Source organism: Mobula birostris, chromosome 5, assembly GCF_030028105.1.
Source record: "Mobula birostris isolate sMobBir1 chromosome 5, sMobBir1.hap1, whole genome shotgun sequence".
Lineage (NCBI taxonomy): Eukaryota > Metazoa > Chordata > Chondrichthyes > Myliobatiformes > Myliobatidae > Mobula > Mobula birostris.
Genome location: NC_092374.1, coordinates 24480980 through 24500218, shown reverse-complemented (window position 1 = coordinate 24500218; position 19239 = coordinate 24480980). Strand labels below are relative to the sequence as shown.

At 40.3% G+C, this 19239-nt stretch overlaps 1 protein-coding gene across 3 annotated transcripts in view; it reads right to left on the bottom strand.

Annotated features, from left to right (window-relative positions):
• Positions 1 to 19239, bottom strand: part of LOC140197572 (teneurin-3-like) — a 2811066-nt gene that overhangs the window by 2259765 nt on the left and 532062 nt on the right. The gene's annotated exons all lie outside the window — the stretch shown is intronic.

Sequence of the window (19239 nt, the reverse complement as noted above, 5' to 3'; positions counted from 1 at the left end):
AGGACTGGTAAACATTAATTAAGTTGGTTATGTTTGCTTTTAATTCCTTGACTGTGTTAATTATTTATTTTCAGATGCTTTTATTAGTATTTTTATTTTATTAGATTTTAATTTTTATTACTGAATTATGTATTTTATATTATTACATACATTTTATATTATTTTAATGCTATTTTTATTTTGTGTTCAATAAAATAATATTTTAATAAGATTACATATTTCTAATAACACTAACATTTTATTAGCTTTTTAAAAATGTTATTACATTTTTAATAATTTTCAAGTGTCTCCAAATGTTAAAGATACTCAAAGTCAAATTACACCATTAACTGATGGCAAAGCTGTCAAAGTTCCCAGGTATATTAAGAGTAAAGCCCCTTTTTGTACATTTCTAGAGACACTGTCGTGATTCAGATCTTGACGTTAAAGTTCCGTGTGATCAAGATAAGCAAGGCATTCCACTATATGAGTGTAGGTAATAACAGATGGCAACAGACAACACATTTTTGATGCAAGAAAGCTCTAATCTAGAAGTCATTTTCTTAACACTTTGCTTGATGTGGCCAAGGCAAATTCATTTTCCTTTTTCCTCATTTGAAACATCCCTGCCGAGCAGTCAAAACTAGAATGTAATCAAACAATGGGATCCACACATACATAGCAAAGACGGAGCAGAGGGGACATCTGCCAAACCATGTCATATGACATATCAGCAAGAACTGTTCTCAAGGACGTAGAAACAAAATATTCCAACAGCAAGTTCAGAGTGTACATTTTATGCCATTTACCCATCCCTGCTTAAGCTTCTCACATTCAAGCAGAGCACAAGAGATCCCATGTCAGTCTGAAGAACTCCATTACTAAAACATCACACTCCAGGACTGCATTAGGAAATGTCACACTCTCTACTATCAAGATCTATTCTGTACAAATTGCAGGCATGCTTGGCACTACTAAAAAAAACTATTTATCTTCACCTTCTATCACCATGGAATAAAGTGTACACAAATAACACAGAATATCACTCGATAGCTTTAGCACTGTTTAAGGAGGAACATTTTGTGCCAATGTCAAACCAAACACTCAGCTGGGAGACAAGAGATACAGGCAGAAAGCATGTATGTCAAGTAGGTCATAAAATTTGGTCAAACACACATTAGGTAAAATGAATTCAGTATCTTTTAATTTTGTTAATAAAATGTCATTCTTTACAAATAATTGGAATATGTATATTTCAGCTCTATTTCTTGGAACAAGAAGATCACATGATTGGATAACACGATAATCAACTTCAGGTTCAATTATTGTTATTCAACCGCACACATGTATACTGTCAAATGAAACAACTTTACTCTGGACTTCAGTTTCCCCCTAAGGTGTGCGCAGGTGTGCATGCACACATCTTTTGCCACTATTGCAGAAAGGAATTTAAGCTGCGCACAAAAGGTTGTCACCCTCTACCTCGTTGGCATGTTAACTATATTTCACAATTGTACACACTCACATTTCCTTTTCCGGTTCTGAGACGGGTGGTGTTGACGATGTGGAGTTTGCAATGATGGGTCAGCAGATTTTAGAACTGGCTTATTTATACAATTTTATTGAAGAAATTATTGATTCACTTTGCCAAATTCCAAAGGAGCAAAAGATGTGAAGTGCAAAACAACTGCTAGTTTATTTAAAGCAGAATGGCTTATTATTCTTAGAATAACTTCAAGTTTACTTAACTTAAAAATTCAGCGCACACATGTTGTTGTCACTGAGCAAAAAATTGCACAGCAGAAGATTTTTGAACACACTGGTCATTAGAAATTAGAGGGAACATTGCTCTGGAGAATAGCAGACGAACTTAATGAGTACTTTGCATCCAAGACACTAGCTGTGTGCCCCACATCCGTTAAGTGTCAGGGAGCCATTGCTAATACAAAGCAAAAAGTGCTAGGTAAGCTCAAAGGTCTTAAGGTGGATAAGTCAACTGGGCCAGATAGACAATATCCCAGAGACTTGAGAGAGGTTGCTGAAGAGATAACGGATGCATCGGTCATGATCTTTCAAGAATCACTTGATTCTGGCATGGTCTCAGAGGACTGGAAGATTGCAAATGTCGCTCCACTCTTTAAGAAGGAAGGAAGGCAAAAGAAAGGAAATTATAGGCCAGTTAGCCTAACCTCAGTAACCTTAGTTAGAGTCTATCATCAAGGATGATGTTTTGAGGTACTTGCAGATTAATGATAAAATAAGTCAAAGTCAGCATTGTTTCTGTGAAGGGAAGTCTTGTCTGACAAATTTGATAGAGTTCTTTGAGGAAGTAGCAAGCGGAGTGGGCAAAGGAGAGGCACTGGATGTCACTTACTTGGATTTTCAGAAGGCATTTCATGGAGTACCGCACATGAGGTTGCTTAACAAGATACAATCCTTTGTCATCACAGGAAGGATACTGGCATGGATAGCAGAATGGCTGACAGGCAGGAGGCAGCAAGTGGGAATAAAAGGGGCCTTTTCTGTTTGGCTGCCAGTGTCTAGTGGTGTTCCTCAGGGATCAGTATTGGGACCGCTACTTTTCACACTGTTTATCAATTATTTAAATAATGGAATTGATGGCTTTGTGGCAAAGGGGTAGGTAGTGCTGACGAAGCAATGCGATTGCAAAGGACTTAGTAGAAAAGGGAAATAAGGGCAAAAAGTGGCAGTTGGAATACAGTGCTGAGAAATGTATGAGAATGTATGGCAAATGTATGGTAAAAGGAACAATAGTGGGGACTATTATCTAAATGGGGAGACGGTTCAAGCATCAAAAGTGCAGAGGGAATTTGGAATCCACGTGCAAGACTCCCAGAATGTTAATTTACAGGCTGAGTCTGTGGTAAAGAAGGCAATTATTTCAAGGGGAATAGAATATAAAAGCAATGATATAATGCTGAGGCTTTATAAGACACTAGTCAGGTTGCACTTGGATTATTATCAACAGTTTTGGGTCCTATATCTCAGAAAGTATGTGTTGTCATTGGAGAGAGTCCAGAGGTGGGTCATAAGGATGATTCTGGGAATGAAGGAGTTAACATATGAGGAGCATTTGGAAGCTTTGGGCCTGTACTCACTGGAATTTAGAAGAATTTAGAAGGAATCTCATTGAAACCTACCGAATATTCAAAGAAGTGGATGGGGTGGATGTGAAAAGGACGTTTCCTATGGTTGGGGTATCCAGAACTAGAGGGCACAGTCTTAAAATCAAGGGGAGACCCTTTAGAACAGAGGTTATGAGGAATTTCTTTAGCCAGAGGGGAGTAAATCTGTGGAATGCTCTGCCACAGACTGTGGTGGAGGCCAAGTCCGTGCAAATATTTAAGGCAGAAGTTGATTTTTTCCTGATTGGTCAGGACATTAAAAGATATAGGGAAAAGGCAGGTGTATGAGCTTGAGTGGGATCTGGGATCTGCCATAATAGAATGGCAGAGCAGGCTTGATGGGCTGAATGGCCTTGCAATTCCTGTACCAATTATCTGCAATTACCGTATATCTGCATAGTTACTGAGTTCCTCATTGAAGGTACTCCTATTTCAATTAAAAAAACACTGAAAGGAACAAAGAACTTCAACACATTCAAAACACAACAGGTTGTCTGTGGGCCTTTTGTCTCTGAGCTAGGTTTTGGCTGGAGCTGTCTTCAAATAATTCGACTACACCCTGTCCTTTTCATGAAGCCCTCTCATCTTACTCATCTTCAAATATTAATCTTATTTTCCCTTAAAATATCCACTCATCTCTTTTCTAGGAGGAAAAGCCGAGTACTTCATGAGGCAGAGAACATAAATAAAAAAAAATTAACTCCTACACATGCTCTCCACTTCCTAAAGATTAAACATATTCAACACTGTTGGACAAAAGTTTCGCCATTTGGAATAGTCTTGAGCTAGCCAAGTCAGTTGGCTAATAGTGTTGCATGTGGTGTGGAAATGACATTTATCATATTGATGATAAAACTGTAAAAGAGAAGAGTATTAGTCACTCCTGCCAAGTGTATAAAGTCCTTGAAACACTTCCCGCACTAGTTCTTGGCAAAAGCTTTTGAAGGCACTCTCTCTCCATAGCTTAAGGGCTTGGCTTTTCAGGATCTGTCTGGTAGCACTTAGAAAGAAATATCTCTACATGTACTAAATATGTTTAACAATGGTGAGGAGGTTTCTTCAATGTTATTGAAGAGCACTCTTGGTTTGACCCTGACAAGAAAATCTAGCCCAGTATCAAAATTGCAAGTGCAGTCTATGCTATCTGTAAATTCCCTGACCTTTGTCATTTTGTTTCTTCATTGACTCAATAAAGCACTTCAAAATAACAAAGCAGCTAAGTTGCTGTACTGTGCAGATTTTTGATGGGTATGAAAAAGCATGCCTCTTCAAGAAAATCAAACTTTTGGTAATGCATTTATTATTACGTTCAGGGAGCAATGGTAATAACATTTTGAGTAATCTTCCCTGCAGTGTTTTACCATTCAGCAACTGGAAATTTCCATATGCTTAGGAACCTAAGAGAAACATTCAAGGAGATCAGCCACAGAAGTTCATACATATTTCATGACATTCCAAAGTGGATCATATCATCCAGGCAGATGGATGTTTAGGGTTGTTAATGGCACATGCTACCCAATTCAAATTGATGGAAGGTGGGAAAGAAGTGGCAAAAAACTTGGAGAGATAGCAAAGTATGGATGAAAAGGAATAAAAGAGAGGGAAGTAAACATTTGAGTCTGTTTACTCTTTTCAACAGATGTGGCTGTATTCTCTTTTCCATAGATAGGACTGTTTACTCCTTTCCATAGCTGCTGCCTGACCTGCTGAATTCCTCCAGCATTTTGTGTGCGTTGTTTGGATTTCCAACTTCTGCAGATTTTCTCATTGTATATAAGAATGGGAAAGGGTTAGAGAAGGAAAGAGAATGAAGAGATGGGAAAGATGGGAAAGAGGGAGAGAGGATGGGGAAGGGGAAAGGGAAAGAGAGCATGAGATGGGGAAGTTACAATACAGCAATTGAGGTAGACTACTGAAGATGAGGATACGCAAGAGGCATGGAGTGGGGTAGTGGAAAACGATGTTGGAGAATTCATGTTGCAAATTATATACTCTGAACTCATTCTTTTTTCCACATCTGCATGCACCGCACTTTCTCTTAAACTGTTTTGCATTCTATTATTGTTTTGCCTTGTGCTACCTCAATGCACTAATGTGATGGAATAATCTCCATAGATGGCATTTTTCACTGTACCTCAGTACAGGTATCAATACTAAACCAATTTACTAATATAACTTTTCAAATATTGCTTGACTGGAGAACTTGAGATATACTGTAAGGAGACACCAGATAGGTTCAGATAGGTCCTGGAGTGAAGGAGCCTGAAAGGTGACCTTAAGGGTGTTTATAAAATTATGAATGGCATAGTGTCACAGTCTTTTTCCTAGGGCAAGGGTGTCTAATATGAGAGGGTATAGTATTCAGGTGAGAGGGGAAAGACGAAAAGGGGATTAACGGGGTTGGTTTTACACACAGAGGGCAATGTGTACATGGAAAGAACTGCCAGAGGAGACTAAAGGAAGGTACAGTTGCAATAGTTAAGAGATATTTGGAGAAGTATACAGACGGGAAATATTTAGGAGATACAGGCCTAATGTGGGCAAATGGGAGAAGCATTGGGGAGGCACTTAGTTTGGAATGGGTGAGTTGGGTCACATGGCTTGGTTTCCATGTTGAGCAACTCTATGAATCTATAAATATAGTGAATATTCAAGAACTATAAAACCATTTGCAATCACTGAACAAAAGTATTGCTGAACCAAAAATAAGAGCCATTAATCATGGGTTAGGTACTTTAAAGCACTAAGATGGCTTAGTTAACATTATGGTGACTTTTCTAACACAAACTTTAAATAGGCTTTCAAGAAGACTTCATCCTGTAGGTTCTGTTTTCATGGCAGCTGGCCAGCAACAAGCAATTTGTTTAATTTTTGTGGCCAATTTATAAGTAGATTGGGTCCATTAGAAGACTTGCCTCTCCAGAAAGGCAAGATGGAAAAGTTGAAGTTTATTTATTCCACTTCATTTACAGCCTTCAGTCATGCTTACTTTTCAGATGGTATGTCAACTGCTTACAGTGAAAGATGCTCAAAGATTACTTTTGTGAGCTCCGAGTCCTAATTAACTACAAAATGTGTCAGCCTGGTGGCATCAGACCTGTGCTCCACAAGATTGACATCAAACTGTTTTAGAACACAGTTTGTGCGATCTTTTGAGTTGTCAAGAGGCAGAAAGCAATCTGTGCTCACCAAAATGATTAATTACGCACATCTGATATAATGAGAGTCTAAACTACAATGTTTTAAATGAGAAATGTGTCATGCACAAATGTTGCACTTGGCTGGATTTTGAGGTACTGTAAAATTCAAAACATTTGGATTCTCGGTTCAGTTTTTCAATACAACATGGAAGTTCTATTTTGGAATCTCTAAGTCTAAAAACTGAACGTAAAAATTGGTATTGATTCAGTTCAAGTGTAAATATACACCCAGTGGCCACTTTATGTACACATGCTTGTTAAAGCAAATATCTAATCAGCCAATTATGTGGCAGCAACTCAATGAATAAAAAAATGCAGACATGGCCAAGACGTTCAGTTGTTGCTCAAATCAAAAATCAGAAAGGAGTAGAAATGCGATCTAAGTGACTTTGACCATGGAATGATTGTTGGTGCCAAACGGTGTGGTTGAGTATCTCAGAAACTGCTCATCTTCCTGGATTTCACGTACAACAGTCTCTAGAGTTTACAGAGAATAGTATGACAACATAATAAAAAATCCAGTGAGCAGCAGTTCTGTGGGCAAAAATGCCTTGTTAATGGGACAGGTCAGAGGAGAATGGCCAAAGTGGGTCAAGTTTACAGGTAGGTGACAGTACCTCAGATAATCATGCGTTACAACAATGGTCTATAGAAGAGCATCTCTGAATACACAATGTGTAGAACCTTGCAGCAGCACAACAATATGAGCATACAGGAGGTACCAAATAAATTGGCCACTCGGTATAAGCTTGGAATTCATTTGTAGACTTTTGAGTGCAACTGCAACGTGTAGGAAATTAAAAATAAACTGTACATTCCTATTTGATGGGTAAAATTTGCTTGAAAAAATAATAATCACCTGCCCTCAACATAATAATGGTGTAACAAACTGGAAACGTTTGATATTAAGGAAGAAGAAAGCAAATCACAGAGGAAGTGATTTAAGATTCAAGCAGTGAAAACTTCTCAGAGCAGGCAAAAAATGATAGAATTGATGAAAGTCTTAGGGAGCCATTTGTGAGAGATGAAGGTTCAGAAAATATAAGGTCACCTTTGAAAGTTGGAAGAGCTTCCAGAACTATCACTCACAAAATATGCTAGCTAAAAGATGCTGCAAGTATGGGAGTGGCTGAAGAGGGATGAAATTTTTGAATATTAAAATCACATTCTGGAAAGTGTCTCTGTGGGAAAGTTTGCATTTGAAGCACCCAGAGTGTTTGCAACTGTTTTATTCAGATTTAACATATCCTCGGGGAACTGATCTAGTATAAAAAAAGAACATACTCAGAGTGAGCTACTTACAGCTGGGAGTTTGTATTAATCATGCATTTTATCCTACCTTTAGGTCTAGATTTTGAAGATCTAAATTATACAGTTTTATTTTACATAAAGCTAAATGATGCATCCAAAATTTATTTTCATTTTGTATTATCTTTGCAGGTATTGCAAGCATAATAATAACACATAAAAACACATTTTAGAGGATTAGGGATCAAATATCAGTCAGTGGGACTAGATTAAATGCTCAGCATGTAGCAATTGGGCTGAATGACCTTTTGGACCCGTTTCCATGCTCTATCAATCTACTCTTGGTTGGGATTTGGAGTGAAAACATAATTGCCTTGGCCTTGGCATCATTAGGATCTCACAAATGACCAGTCCTGGTCAGCCATTTGGACCCCTTGGTCAGCTTCCTCATGAGGGTAAAGAAATATGGCTATCCGCTTGGAACTTCAACAATTTCCATCAATGCACCATATAAAACATCCCATTTGGTTGCATCACAGCAAAGTATGTCAACTACTCTGCCGGTGACTGCAAGGAACTGCAGAGGGATGTAGACGCAGCTCAGCATGTCACTGGTTTATCAGGAAGCTGCCTACACTATAAGGCGTGATTTGACAAACTTACGTTGTCTCTGGAATGGCAGGGGCTGAGAAGAGACCTGATAGAGGTTTATAAAGACATGAGATAGAGTAGATAGCCATTTCCTTTTTCCTAGAGTTAGGATGTCTAATGCCAGAGGGCATTCATTTAAGATGAAAGGGGGTAAAAGCAATAGGAATATGTGGAGGCAAATTTTTTTTTTTGCACAGGGAGTGGTGAGTCACTGAAATGTGCTACTGGGGTGCTAGAAGAGGCAAATATAATAGAGGCATTCAAGAGGCTCTTGGATGGCCGCAAGTGCAAGAAATGGAGGGATATGGACGTTGTTTAGGTGGATGGGATTAGTTTAGATGGGCATTTAACTACTAACTTAATTAGCTCAGCATGACATTGTGAGCCAAGTGGCCTGTTCCTGTGCTATATGAAAAAAATATTTTTTCATATAGCACAGTTCGATGTTCTATGAAAAAAAATGCAGAATGGATACTTCGGTTCAGGTACTCCTACGAATGGAGAGTGGACTGCTATTTATCACAACAAAAAATAGATTTGTATTTCAAGGTCACGCATCCCAGAGTGTACATGGGCATTACTGAGGGACAATTGTATTTGACTGTGGTAAACAAAACATCTCTTTGAACAAAGGACAAGAAATCTGCTATCCTTACTTGGTCTCACAAACGTGTGACTCCAGACCAGCAAGCTATCTATGTCCTCATTCAAGGGTAATGCTAGATACTTAGGTCATTCCAGTGACATCTACATCGCAAGTGCGAGTAAAGGACAGTCGAACTTAAAGAGTGGAGCAAGCTTCAAGAGAAAATTTACTCCTTTTTTCTCCCCGCCTCCAGTGTCCATCATCGTGACTGACTTTCAAACCTTAGGACCAATTGCTACTGCGGCTGTACAATAAAGAGTTAACTGGCTTATCCTCCTACAAAGCCAGCACAAAGTTTCCACTAATTTGAAATTAAATTGCTATGATTACAAAATATTTCAAGATATTAGCTACTTGTGCTTCATTCTCATAGCTCACAGTGTTGTCTGAACTCTTGAATTAAATTACTGCCTTGTAATTACTTTTGAATAACATTTGGTGTGTTTCCTTATATGCTGATTCCATGAGGTATTCAATTAAATGTCAAACATCCGAACCCATTCTTCATTACTTGTTCTGCATTAAATTATTAAATGACCTTCGATGCCTCTTACAGGCATTTCTGATGAAGCCTTTTGGATGGCAATTTGCCCACAACTTCTAAGATCTCCATATCCCATGTTCATATTTACTACAGAAGGCATGCGGAATTTTCATCCACTTAGGAAAACCAAAAGTGCATGCTGAATTTAATCTTCACTCCCTGTGATATCTGAGCCAACACTGTTTTGTTAGAATAAAAACAAGCAATTCTATCTCCTGTTAAAGGCAGAACCCTCAAGAAGCTGAACTGCTGCAGTGGGAAGGTAGCCATTCAAGACGCAAGTGCCATATACATTTTGTCTGTAAATGATAACAATGACTGACAAAGGGTCAGTAGGGGTCACAGGGTCGTCAGTAGACATGGGTGGGATTAAAGAGGTGAACAGAGGAATATAATTCCTCTACAAAGTAAATACTCTCCCTAAACCCCGATTCTCATCTGTGATCGCTCCGTCATTTTTTTTAAAGGAAGCATACACAAATGTACTGTATGTTCATTAATATAAAATAACTGGGGATACGAATTGGCAATAAACTGGAGTGGTTAAAGAACACTGAGGCTGTCTACAAGAAGGGTCAGAGCCGTCTCTATTTCCTGAGGAGACTGAGGTCCTTTAACATCTGCCGGACAATGCTGAGGATGTTCTATGAGTCTGTGGTGGCCAGTGCTATCATGTTTGCTGTTGTGTGCTGGGGCAGCAGGCTGAGGGTGGCAGACACCAACAGAATCAACAAACTCATTCGTAAGGCCAGTGATGTTGTGGGGATGGAGGTGGATTCTCTAATGGTGGTGTCTGAAAAGAGGATGCTGTCTAAGTTGCATGCCATCTTGGACAATGTCTCCCATCCACTACATAATATACTGGGTGGGCACAGGAGTACATTCAGCCAGAGACTCGTTCCACTGAGATGCAGCACCGAGCGTCATAGGAAGTCATTCCCGCCTGTGGCCATCAAACTTTACAACTCCTTCCTTGGAGGGTCAGACACCCTGAGCCGATAGGCTGGTCCTGGACTTATTTCATAATTTACTGGCATAATTTACATATTACTATTTAACTATTTATGGTTCTATTACTATTTATTATTTATGGTGCAACTGTAATGAAAACCAATTTCCCCCGGGATCAATAAAGTATGACAATGACTATGAGAGAAAAAGCTTCATATCATATTTTTATGTCATATTTATTACATCAATTAGCAATGTTAACTATTTTCTCCCTGGCAGATGGAGTTACAAATCAAATTAATAGCTTATTAAATTGAAACCTCTTAACTTGGCACAAGAGAAGCAGTGGGCTCAATTTTCTAAGCATTTGCGTAACTGATAATGACTGTATGTTTTTTGGATGGTGAGCTAAGAAATAGACCACTTATGCTTCTGAGCTAAAACTGCCATTCAATTAGTTTGAGGCTCCAGTTAGTCTGGAACAGAAATGCTTGCTGGCCAAACTGTTAAAGATTAGGGGAATAGCCATCTCTGCAACTTGGTTGCAGTAGCATTTTTCTTATGCATAACTCATAGGAAAATAACTTAATTTTCAACTGTCTAGATTTTCCATCCCTCTCTACAGAAAGTTTGCACTCTTTTCCAAAGAACCCAAGCTCAAAGAGCTCTAGACATTTAGCTGAGGTATTTAATTGTGACTTCAGCAAACGTGGGTTAATAAGCTTTTTAAGCACCAGAAAATGATTCATGTGTTTGCATTCCTTTCCAAAGAACCCAACCTCAAAGAGCTCCGAAACATTTAGCTGATGTACCATATTTAATTGTGATTTCAGCAAATCTGGGTTAATAAGCTTCTAAAACACCAGAAAATGATTCATGTGACACTCTGAGGAAAGGACTACTAGAGAATATTAACTTTTTCAATTTCAGAGAGATTTACTGATTTGAAGTCAGCAGTTTATCCTCCTGCTCCTTTATTACCATTCTCTTCAATTGGTTGAAAGAGGTCATCATGTGACATTTCCCAAGTGAATACAGTAGCCTTGCAGACCCCCTGTAATTTCAGAAGTAATAATGAAGCAGTTTCAACTCCTTTCCAAATGCAGTCATTACAGGTTATAAGAATTGCACATATTGGGAGTCATTACCAATGATAATGCTGCTGCGCTATTACCCTAAGCTACTCTACCCCAAGCACATTCTGGGGTCATATGAGAGAATTGCTAGACAGGGTGAATAACAATCACTATTGCAGAATCGCTGATTCGCATTGTGCTATGACATCTGTGATAAAATATGTAACTAATAAAATAATATAGGCTTTAAACTAAATTAGGGTTCCATGTGTAATTTCTTACAAGGACTCTTGTGACAGACGATGACAACAGTCTTGGTCAGTTAAAAGCCCTTAATGAAAGCATGTGAAGATAATTAGTTGGTATTCATTTACATTATGCACATATACGAAGGAAAAGAAGGGAAATAATGTTATCTGGTGTTCATATTGTGCTTTCATTTTCTCCAGTTGTTTCCAAGTGATTACAGATAACAAAATACTTTCTTGTTAAGAATATGCTCTGTGTCAAGTCTGCTACTAAAGTATGTTACACCTTGAAGAATCAGATGTAAATCAATGTCAACATTAAAGTTTGACTGCAAGAAAAGTGGAGGACAGGAATTCTAATGGATACTTCAGTCAATAAACACATTGCGTGAGATTAACAAAGAGAAAATGTTCCTTTGAAACATAGAGATTGTCACTGCATTAAAGCCTAGAGTTTTTTTCAGGATGACTCTCATTTTAATATATCTTCTGATGTGATGTGGCCTGATTTCAAAAGGAGATGACCTTGGATCATGATGGTGTTCCAGGGAATTTATTATATTACCAGATGTCAGATTTATTTATTATATAACCAGATTTATTATATTACCAGATATTTTACCACTCAGATGCTACTTGGTCAACATGTTAGGGTTTGGAAAACAGACTGCATGATTTTACAATAAAGTGATGTTGTTGTGTGACTGGTGTCCAAGTTTGCTTTACATGCACTAGGAGGTTAAACTCCACACCATTATCACCTCTTTCAATGAAGTGTCCAAGATGTCAATATCAGCCGTCAACATCAGCCAAACCGCCCCTACTGGACTACACTACTCTCTAACTACAAGTGTTCACAGAAAGATCAGACATAGCATGAAACACCTGTCATACCTGGGGAGACTACCTGTCAACGATGGCAGACATTGACAGAGAAATTTAGAATTACCCTTCTTGCATCAGCACAGATGTTGGTCAGCTGAAAAATAGAGTATTTGAAGATCAAGACCTCACATTTGACATGAAGCTCAAAGTCTAGGAACCAACAGTCACCTTGGTCTTTAGAACATTTCTGAGATATGGACTAGCTGCAGCAGGTATTGTAACACATTGTACAGTTACCTCCAATGTTATCTCCACAAAATCCTCCAAATCCTTTCATCACAAGACTAAGCAAACCAATGACTGCACCAAAACTCTCTGGCTGTTATCCCTAGTAATGAGGACCATGTTAAAAGCAGTAAGGTCCATCTGAAAGGCCACATAATTTTGAGAATGAACCTCATATGATTGTGAAAAACACCACCAGATCCCAGGAACATTCTAATCTGAAATCAACCATGGGAAGAAATTGCCAGGAGGACATAGATAAGGATTCAAAGATGCTCACAAAGTCTCCTTGAAAACCGTAACACTCTGGAATCTCTGACCTGTAACCACTCAAAGTGGAAAAGAAGCCTTTGAGATGGTTTGTGAACCTCTTGCACCCTCCCTATTGACACACAGAAACCCCACTGAAGTGGAGGAAGCAATGTACCACCTCACAAATTACCCATGCGTCTGCCCCATCAACCACCTCCTACTTGTGGAAGAGTTTCTGGTTCCCACCTTGGCCTTATTAGCCAACTCAGGAACTATTAATCGTAAGTGGAAATAAGCCAACCTTAATGCCACTAGTATTCAAGTAATCAACTTGTATTTGGACAACATGTTTGAGACTGAACCATAAAGAATTATTTAATTCAGTTTTCGAGAATTTCTTTACATTTCTCAAATATAATCTCCCTAATGTTTTTCTTTCATGTTTTCTACATGGTGGAATTTTGATAGGGAAGAAGTTTAATTTTTTTGTGGCAGAGATGCACTGAGAAAAACCTTTCACAGGAGCTGATTCATAGGTTTTCTGTTGTAAGTCCAGCACCGTGCCCATTAATTCCCAGCTTCCACTCTCTCTTTGGTAGCTCTTCTGTTTTGATTTTCATGGCTTACTTCATGGCAGTTGAGCGCTCTGTGTGCAGTATGTGGGAAGTCAGGGACAGCACAATTGTCCCTGAGGACTACACCTGTAAAAGGTGCATCCAGCTGCAACTCCTGACAAACAGAGTTAGAGAACTGGAGCTGGAGCTGGATGAGCTTTGGATTATTCGTGAGGCAGAGGCAGAAATAGACAGGAGTTTCAGGGAGACAGTCACCCCTAAAAGTCAAGAGGCAGGTAGCTGGGTGACTATCGGGAGAGGGAAGGGGAATAGACAGAAAGAGCAGAGCACCCCCGTGGCCGTTCCCATCAACAATAAGTATACCGTTTTGGATACTGCTGGTGGAGACGACCTACCAGGGACAAGTTGTAGTGGTTGCGTCTCTGGCACTGAGACTGGACCCTCAACTCAGAAAGGAAGGAGGGAAAAGAGGAGAGCAGTAGTGATAGGGGATTCGATAGTTAGGGGGACAGATAAGAGGTTCTGTGGGAGAGATTGAGAATCCCAGATGGTCTGTTGCCTCCCTGGTGCCAGGGTCCATGATATCTGGGATTGAGTTCTCAGTATTCTCAGAAGGGAGGGTGAGCAGCCAGATGTCGTGGTCCATGTAAGGACCAATGATGTGGATAGGAAGGAGGAGGAGGTCCTGCAAAGAGAATTTAGGGAGTTAGGTGCAATGTTGAAGGATAGGACCTCCAGAGTTGCAATCTCAGGATTGCTACTCGTGCCACGTGCTAGTGAGACTAGAAATAGGAAGATAATGCAGCTAAATATGTGGCTAAGGAAATGGTGCAGGAGGGAGGGCTTTATGTTTCTGGACAATTGGGCTTTGTTCCAGGGAAAGTGGGACCTGTTCCCACGGGACAGTTTGCACCTGAACATGGGGGGTCTAACATCCTTGCGGGTAGATTTGCTGGTGCTGCTCTGGGGGGTTTAAACTAGATTTGCTTGGGAAGGGGAACCAGAGTATTAGAGCAGATAGTGAGGTGGAGGAGGATAATGATCATGCGAGGACTGCATGTATAGGCAGAAATCAATGGTTTGTCATGATAGGAATGTTCTCAGGAGCATCTATTTCAATGCAAGGAGTATTGTAGGTAAGGCAGATGAGTTTAGGGCGTGGATTGACACGTGGGATTACAACATTATTGCTATTAGTGGGACTTGGTTGCAAGAGGGGCAGGAATGGCAGCTTAATATTCCGGGGTTCCGTTGTTTCAGACGTGATAGAGGGGGAGGGATGAGGGGGGGGAGTAGCATTACTCATCAGGGAAAATATCACAGTTGTGCGTAGAAAGGACAGCCTGGAGGGCTTGTCTACAGAGGCCATATGGGTGGAGCTGAGGAACAGGAAAGGTATGACCACACTAATAGGGTTGTATTATAGACCGCCCAATAGTCAGAGAGAATTGGAGGAGCAAATCTGTAGAGAGAAAGCAGACCGATGTAAGAAACATAAAGTTGTAATAGTAGGGAATTTTAACTTTCCACATATTGACAGGGCTCCCACACTGTGAAAGGGCTAGATGGCTTAGAACTTGTCAAATGTGTTCAAGTAGGTTTTCTAAATCAATATATAGAGGTACCTACGAGAGAGGGTGCAATACTAGATCTCCTATTAGGGAACCAGACAGGTCAGGTGACAGAAGTATGTGTAGGCGAACATTTTGGGTCCAGTGACCATAATGTCATTAGTTTCAAGTTAATTATGGATGAGGATAGGTCTGGTCCTCGAGCTGAGGTTCTAAATTGGAGAAGGGCCAATTTTGTGGAAATGAGAAAGGATCTAGGAAGAGTGGATTGGGATAACTTGTTCAGTGAGTGGAAAGCATTCAAAGGCGAAATTTTGAGAATGCAGAATTTTTTTTTAAAGGCATCTGTTAGTCTTGCGAGACCATGGATCTGTGCCTGGAAGGTCTTCACTCTCCAGGGCGCAGGCCTGAGCAAGGTTGTATGGAAGACCGGCAGTTGTCCATGCTGCAGGTCTCCCCTCTCCATGACACCGATGTTGTCCAAGGGAAGGGCAAGGGCTGATACAGCTTGGCACCAGTGTCGTCGCAGAGAACTGTGCGGTTAAGTGCCTTACTCAAGCTGCTTCGGCTGGGGCTCGAACTCATGACCTTCAGGTCGCTAGTCAAATGCCTTAACCACTTGGCCATGAGCCCATCCTGCCAGGATTAAAGGCAAACTTAACAGGCATAGGGAATCTTGGTTTTCAAGGGATATTGGCGATCTGGTTCAGAAAAAGAGAGGTGTAAAGCAGGTATAGGAGGTATGGGCAACAAGGAACAAATGAGGTACTTGAAGAGTATAGAAAATGTAAGAAAATACTAAAGAAGGAAACCAGGAAGGCAAAAAGACATGAGGTTGCTTTGGCAGATAATGTGAAGGTAAACCCAAAGGGTTTCTACAAGTATATTAAGAGTAAAAGGATGGTAAGGGACAAAATTGGTCCCCCAGAAGATCAGAGTGGTCATCTATGTGTGGAGCCTCACGAGATGGGGGAGATCTTTAACAGTTTTTTTGCATCAGTATTTACTCAGGAAACTGGCATAGCGTATATGGAAGGAAGGGAAACAAGCAGTAGTGTCATGGAACATATAGAGATTAAAGAGGAGGAGGTGCTTGCTGCCTTACAGTGAATAAAGTTAGATAAATCCCCCGGGCCTGACATGATATTTCCTCGGACCTCAAGAGAGACTAGTGTAGAAATTGCAGTGGCCCTGGCAGAAATATTTAAAATGTCCTTAGCCATGGGTGCAGTGCCGGAGGATTGGAGGGTAGCTCATGTAGAGTAACTCTTTGTAGAGTTTTTCGAGGAGGTTACCAAGAAAGTAGATGAAGGAAAGGCTGTGGATGTTGTCTACATGGACTTCAGTAAGGCCTTTGACAAGGTCCCACATAGGAGGTTAGTTCTGAAGGTCCAGACACTAGGTATCCTAGTGGTTGAGGTTGTAAATTGGATTCCAAATTGGCTGTGTGGGAGAAGACAGAGAGTGGTAGTGGATGATTGCTTCTCAGACTGGAGGCCTGTGACTAGTGGTGTGCCTCAGGGATCTGTGTTGGGACCATTGTTGTTTGTTGTCTATATCAATGATCTAGATGATAATGCGGTAAATTGGATCAGCAAATTTGCTGATGACACTAAGATTGGAGGTGTTGTGGACAGCGAGGAAGGCTTTCAAAGCTTGCAGAGGGATCTGGACCAACTGGAAAAATGGACCAGAAAATGGCAGATGGAATTTAATGCAGACAAGTGTGAGGTGTTGCATTTTGGAAGGTCAAATCAAGGGAGAACATAAACAGTAAATGGTAGAGCACTGAGAAGTGCGGAGGAACAAAGGGATCTGGGAGTTCAGATACATAATTCCCTGAAAGCGGCATCACAGGGTCATAAAGGCGGCTTTTGGCATCCTGGCATTCATAAATCAAAGTATTGAGTATAGGAGTTGGGATGTTATGGTGAGGTTGTATAAGACATTGGTGAGGCCAAATTTAGAGTATTGTGTGCAGTTCTGGTCCCTAACTATAGGAAGGATATGAGTAGATTGAAAGAGTGCAGAGAAGATTTACTAGGATGTTGCCGGGTCTTCAGGAGTTGAGTTACAGGGAAAGATTGAACAAGTGAGGACTTTATTCCTTGGAGTGTAGAAGAATGAGGGGGATTTGATAGAGGTTTACAAAATCATGAGGGGTATTGACAGAGTAAATGCGGGTAGGCTCTTTCCACTTAGATTGGAAGAGGTAAATACGAGAGCACATGGCTTTAGGGTGAAAGGGGAAAGGTTTAGGGGGAACATTAGGGGGAACGTCTTCACTCAGAGAGTGGTGGGAGTGTGGAACGAGCTGCCATCTGACGTGGTAAATGCAGGCTCAGTCTTAAGTTTTAAGAATAAATTGGATAGATACATGGATGGGAGAGGTCTGAAGGGTTATGGACTGGGTGCAGGTCAATGGGACTAGTGGAATAAAGTTTCGGCACACACTAGAAGGGCTGAATGGCCGGTTTTCTGTGCTGTAGTTTTCTATGATTCTATGTGCCATTTTTCCACCCATATCAGTACCTGATATATTTTCTGATATATATTTTAACAGCCTTCTCCACTGTCCAAAACTCCCCATTTTTTATTATCATTCTGTGGACTTCAAATCCTACTGAAGTGCCTGTGGACATAAGGATCAGTTCAACTAAATAAAACTGTGGCTTTTGTACTTGTCTGCAGGAGGACAAAACTAGCTGCGGGGGAAGGTGGGTGGGGAGGAGGATGGTGAGAAGTTGGGAGGTGATGTGGAAAAGGTAAAGGTCTGAAGAAGAAAGGATCTGATAAGAGAAAAGAGTGGACCATGGGGTGAACGGGAAGGAGGAGAGACACCAGAGGGAAGTGGTTGAAGAAGGAGGGATCTGACAGGAGAGGCTTCCTTCCCCTTCCATTCCGGCGCTGGTGAAGGGACTTGGCTGAAATGTCAACTGCTTATTCCCCTCCAAAGATGCTTCCTGACCTGCTGAGTTATTCCAGCCATTTGTGTGTTATATCGTCAGTGACAGTGTCTTTCAAATGAGACGTTGAATTAAGGTGCAAAACAAGTTATCTGATTAGTCACAAAGGGAGCTTATGGGAGCTTGCTTTTCAAAAAACACTACGGTATTACCATTGTAACAACAATTCTGCACATTAAAGAGCAGAGTACATGAAAGGTGTGACAAAAATTGCCCTTCATTCTTACATGATCAGATGAAAAGTTGTTCTACATTGAGAGCAAAGATAGCAATTGTATACGAACTCAGGGCAAGCCCAGCTCATTTTAACTGAAGTAAAGTACAAACTACTGGAGGTACTTAGCTGTTGAAATGGACAGAAGATGTTTCAAGTCAAGACCATTCATCCGGACTGAAGAGGAGAGATAGCTAGTGTAAGAAAAAAGTGACATATAGGGTGGAACATGAGCAAGTAAATGAAATGTGGATCTAGGTGAAGTGGGGGGGGGGGTGATAGGTAGATAGAGGTGAGAAGAGTAGAGATAGTGACAGAAGCTGGGAGGTGAGAGTCCGAGGAAACAAAAGTCTGCAAACAATGGAATCTGATAGGATACAGTTTAAATGGCTATAGCTTAAACCTTGGACTTCCGAGATCAAAGCACCTCAATCACTTATAGGATAAACTTAAGTCAAGGTATATTTTGCAATATTATGATCATTTCAATTCTATATGCAATAGGCAAATGGAAGAAAAATTATATTTGCTATGCTTAATTAATGATCAGGGTTAAAATTCATTCGATTAAAGAACTTACATTTTGTTTGCACACACTTGCAGAAACATACAGACGCACCAGCATGTAGAACTTATCGTTTCAGTGCGCTTATTCTGGAGTCTAATGAGAGCTTATGAGATGCTCAAGAGGCCTTCAACTGGATACATTGACCTTGATGTCCAGCTGTCCAATGTGTCCTCCTGAGTGTGGCAGAGCTACAAGTCGCATACTGAATGAATTTGCTTCACTTTACTCACTGGTAGCCACTGCACACTTCTGCAGCAAGATACAGACCCTGCTTTGATTTCATTGTATTATTGC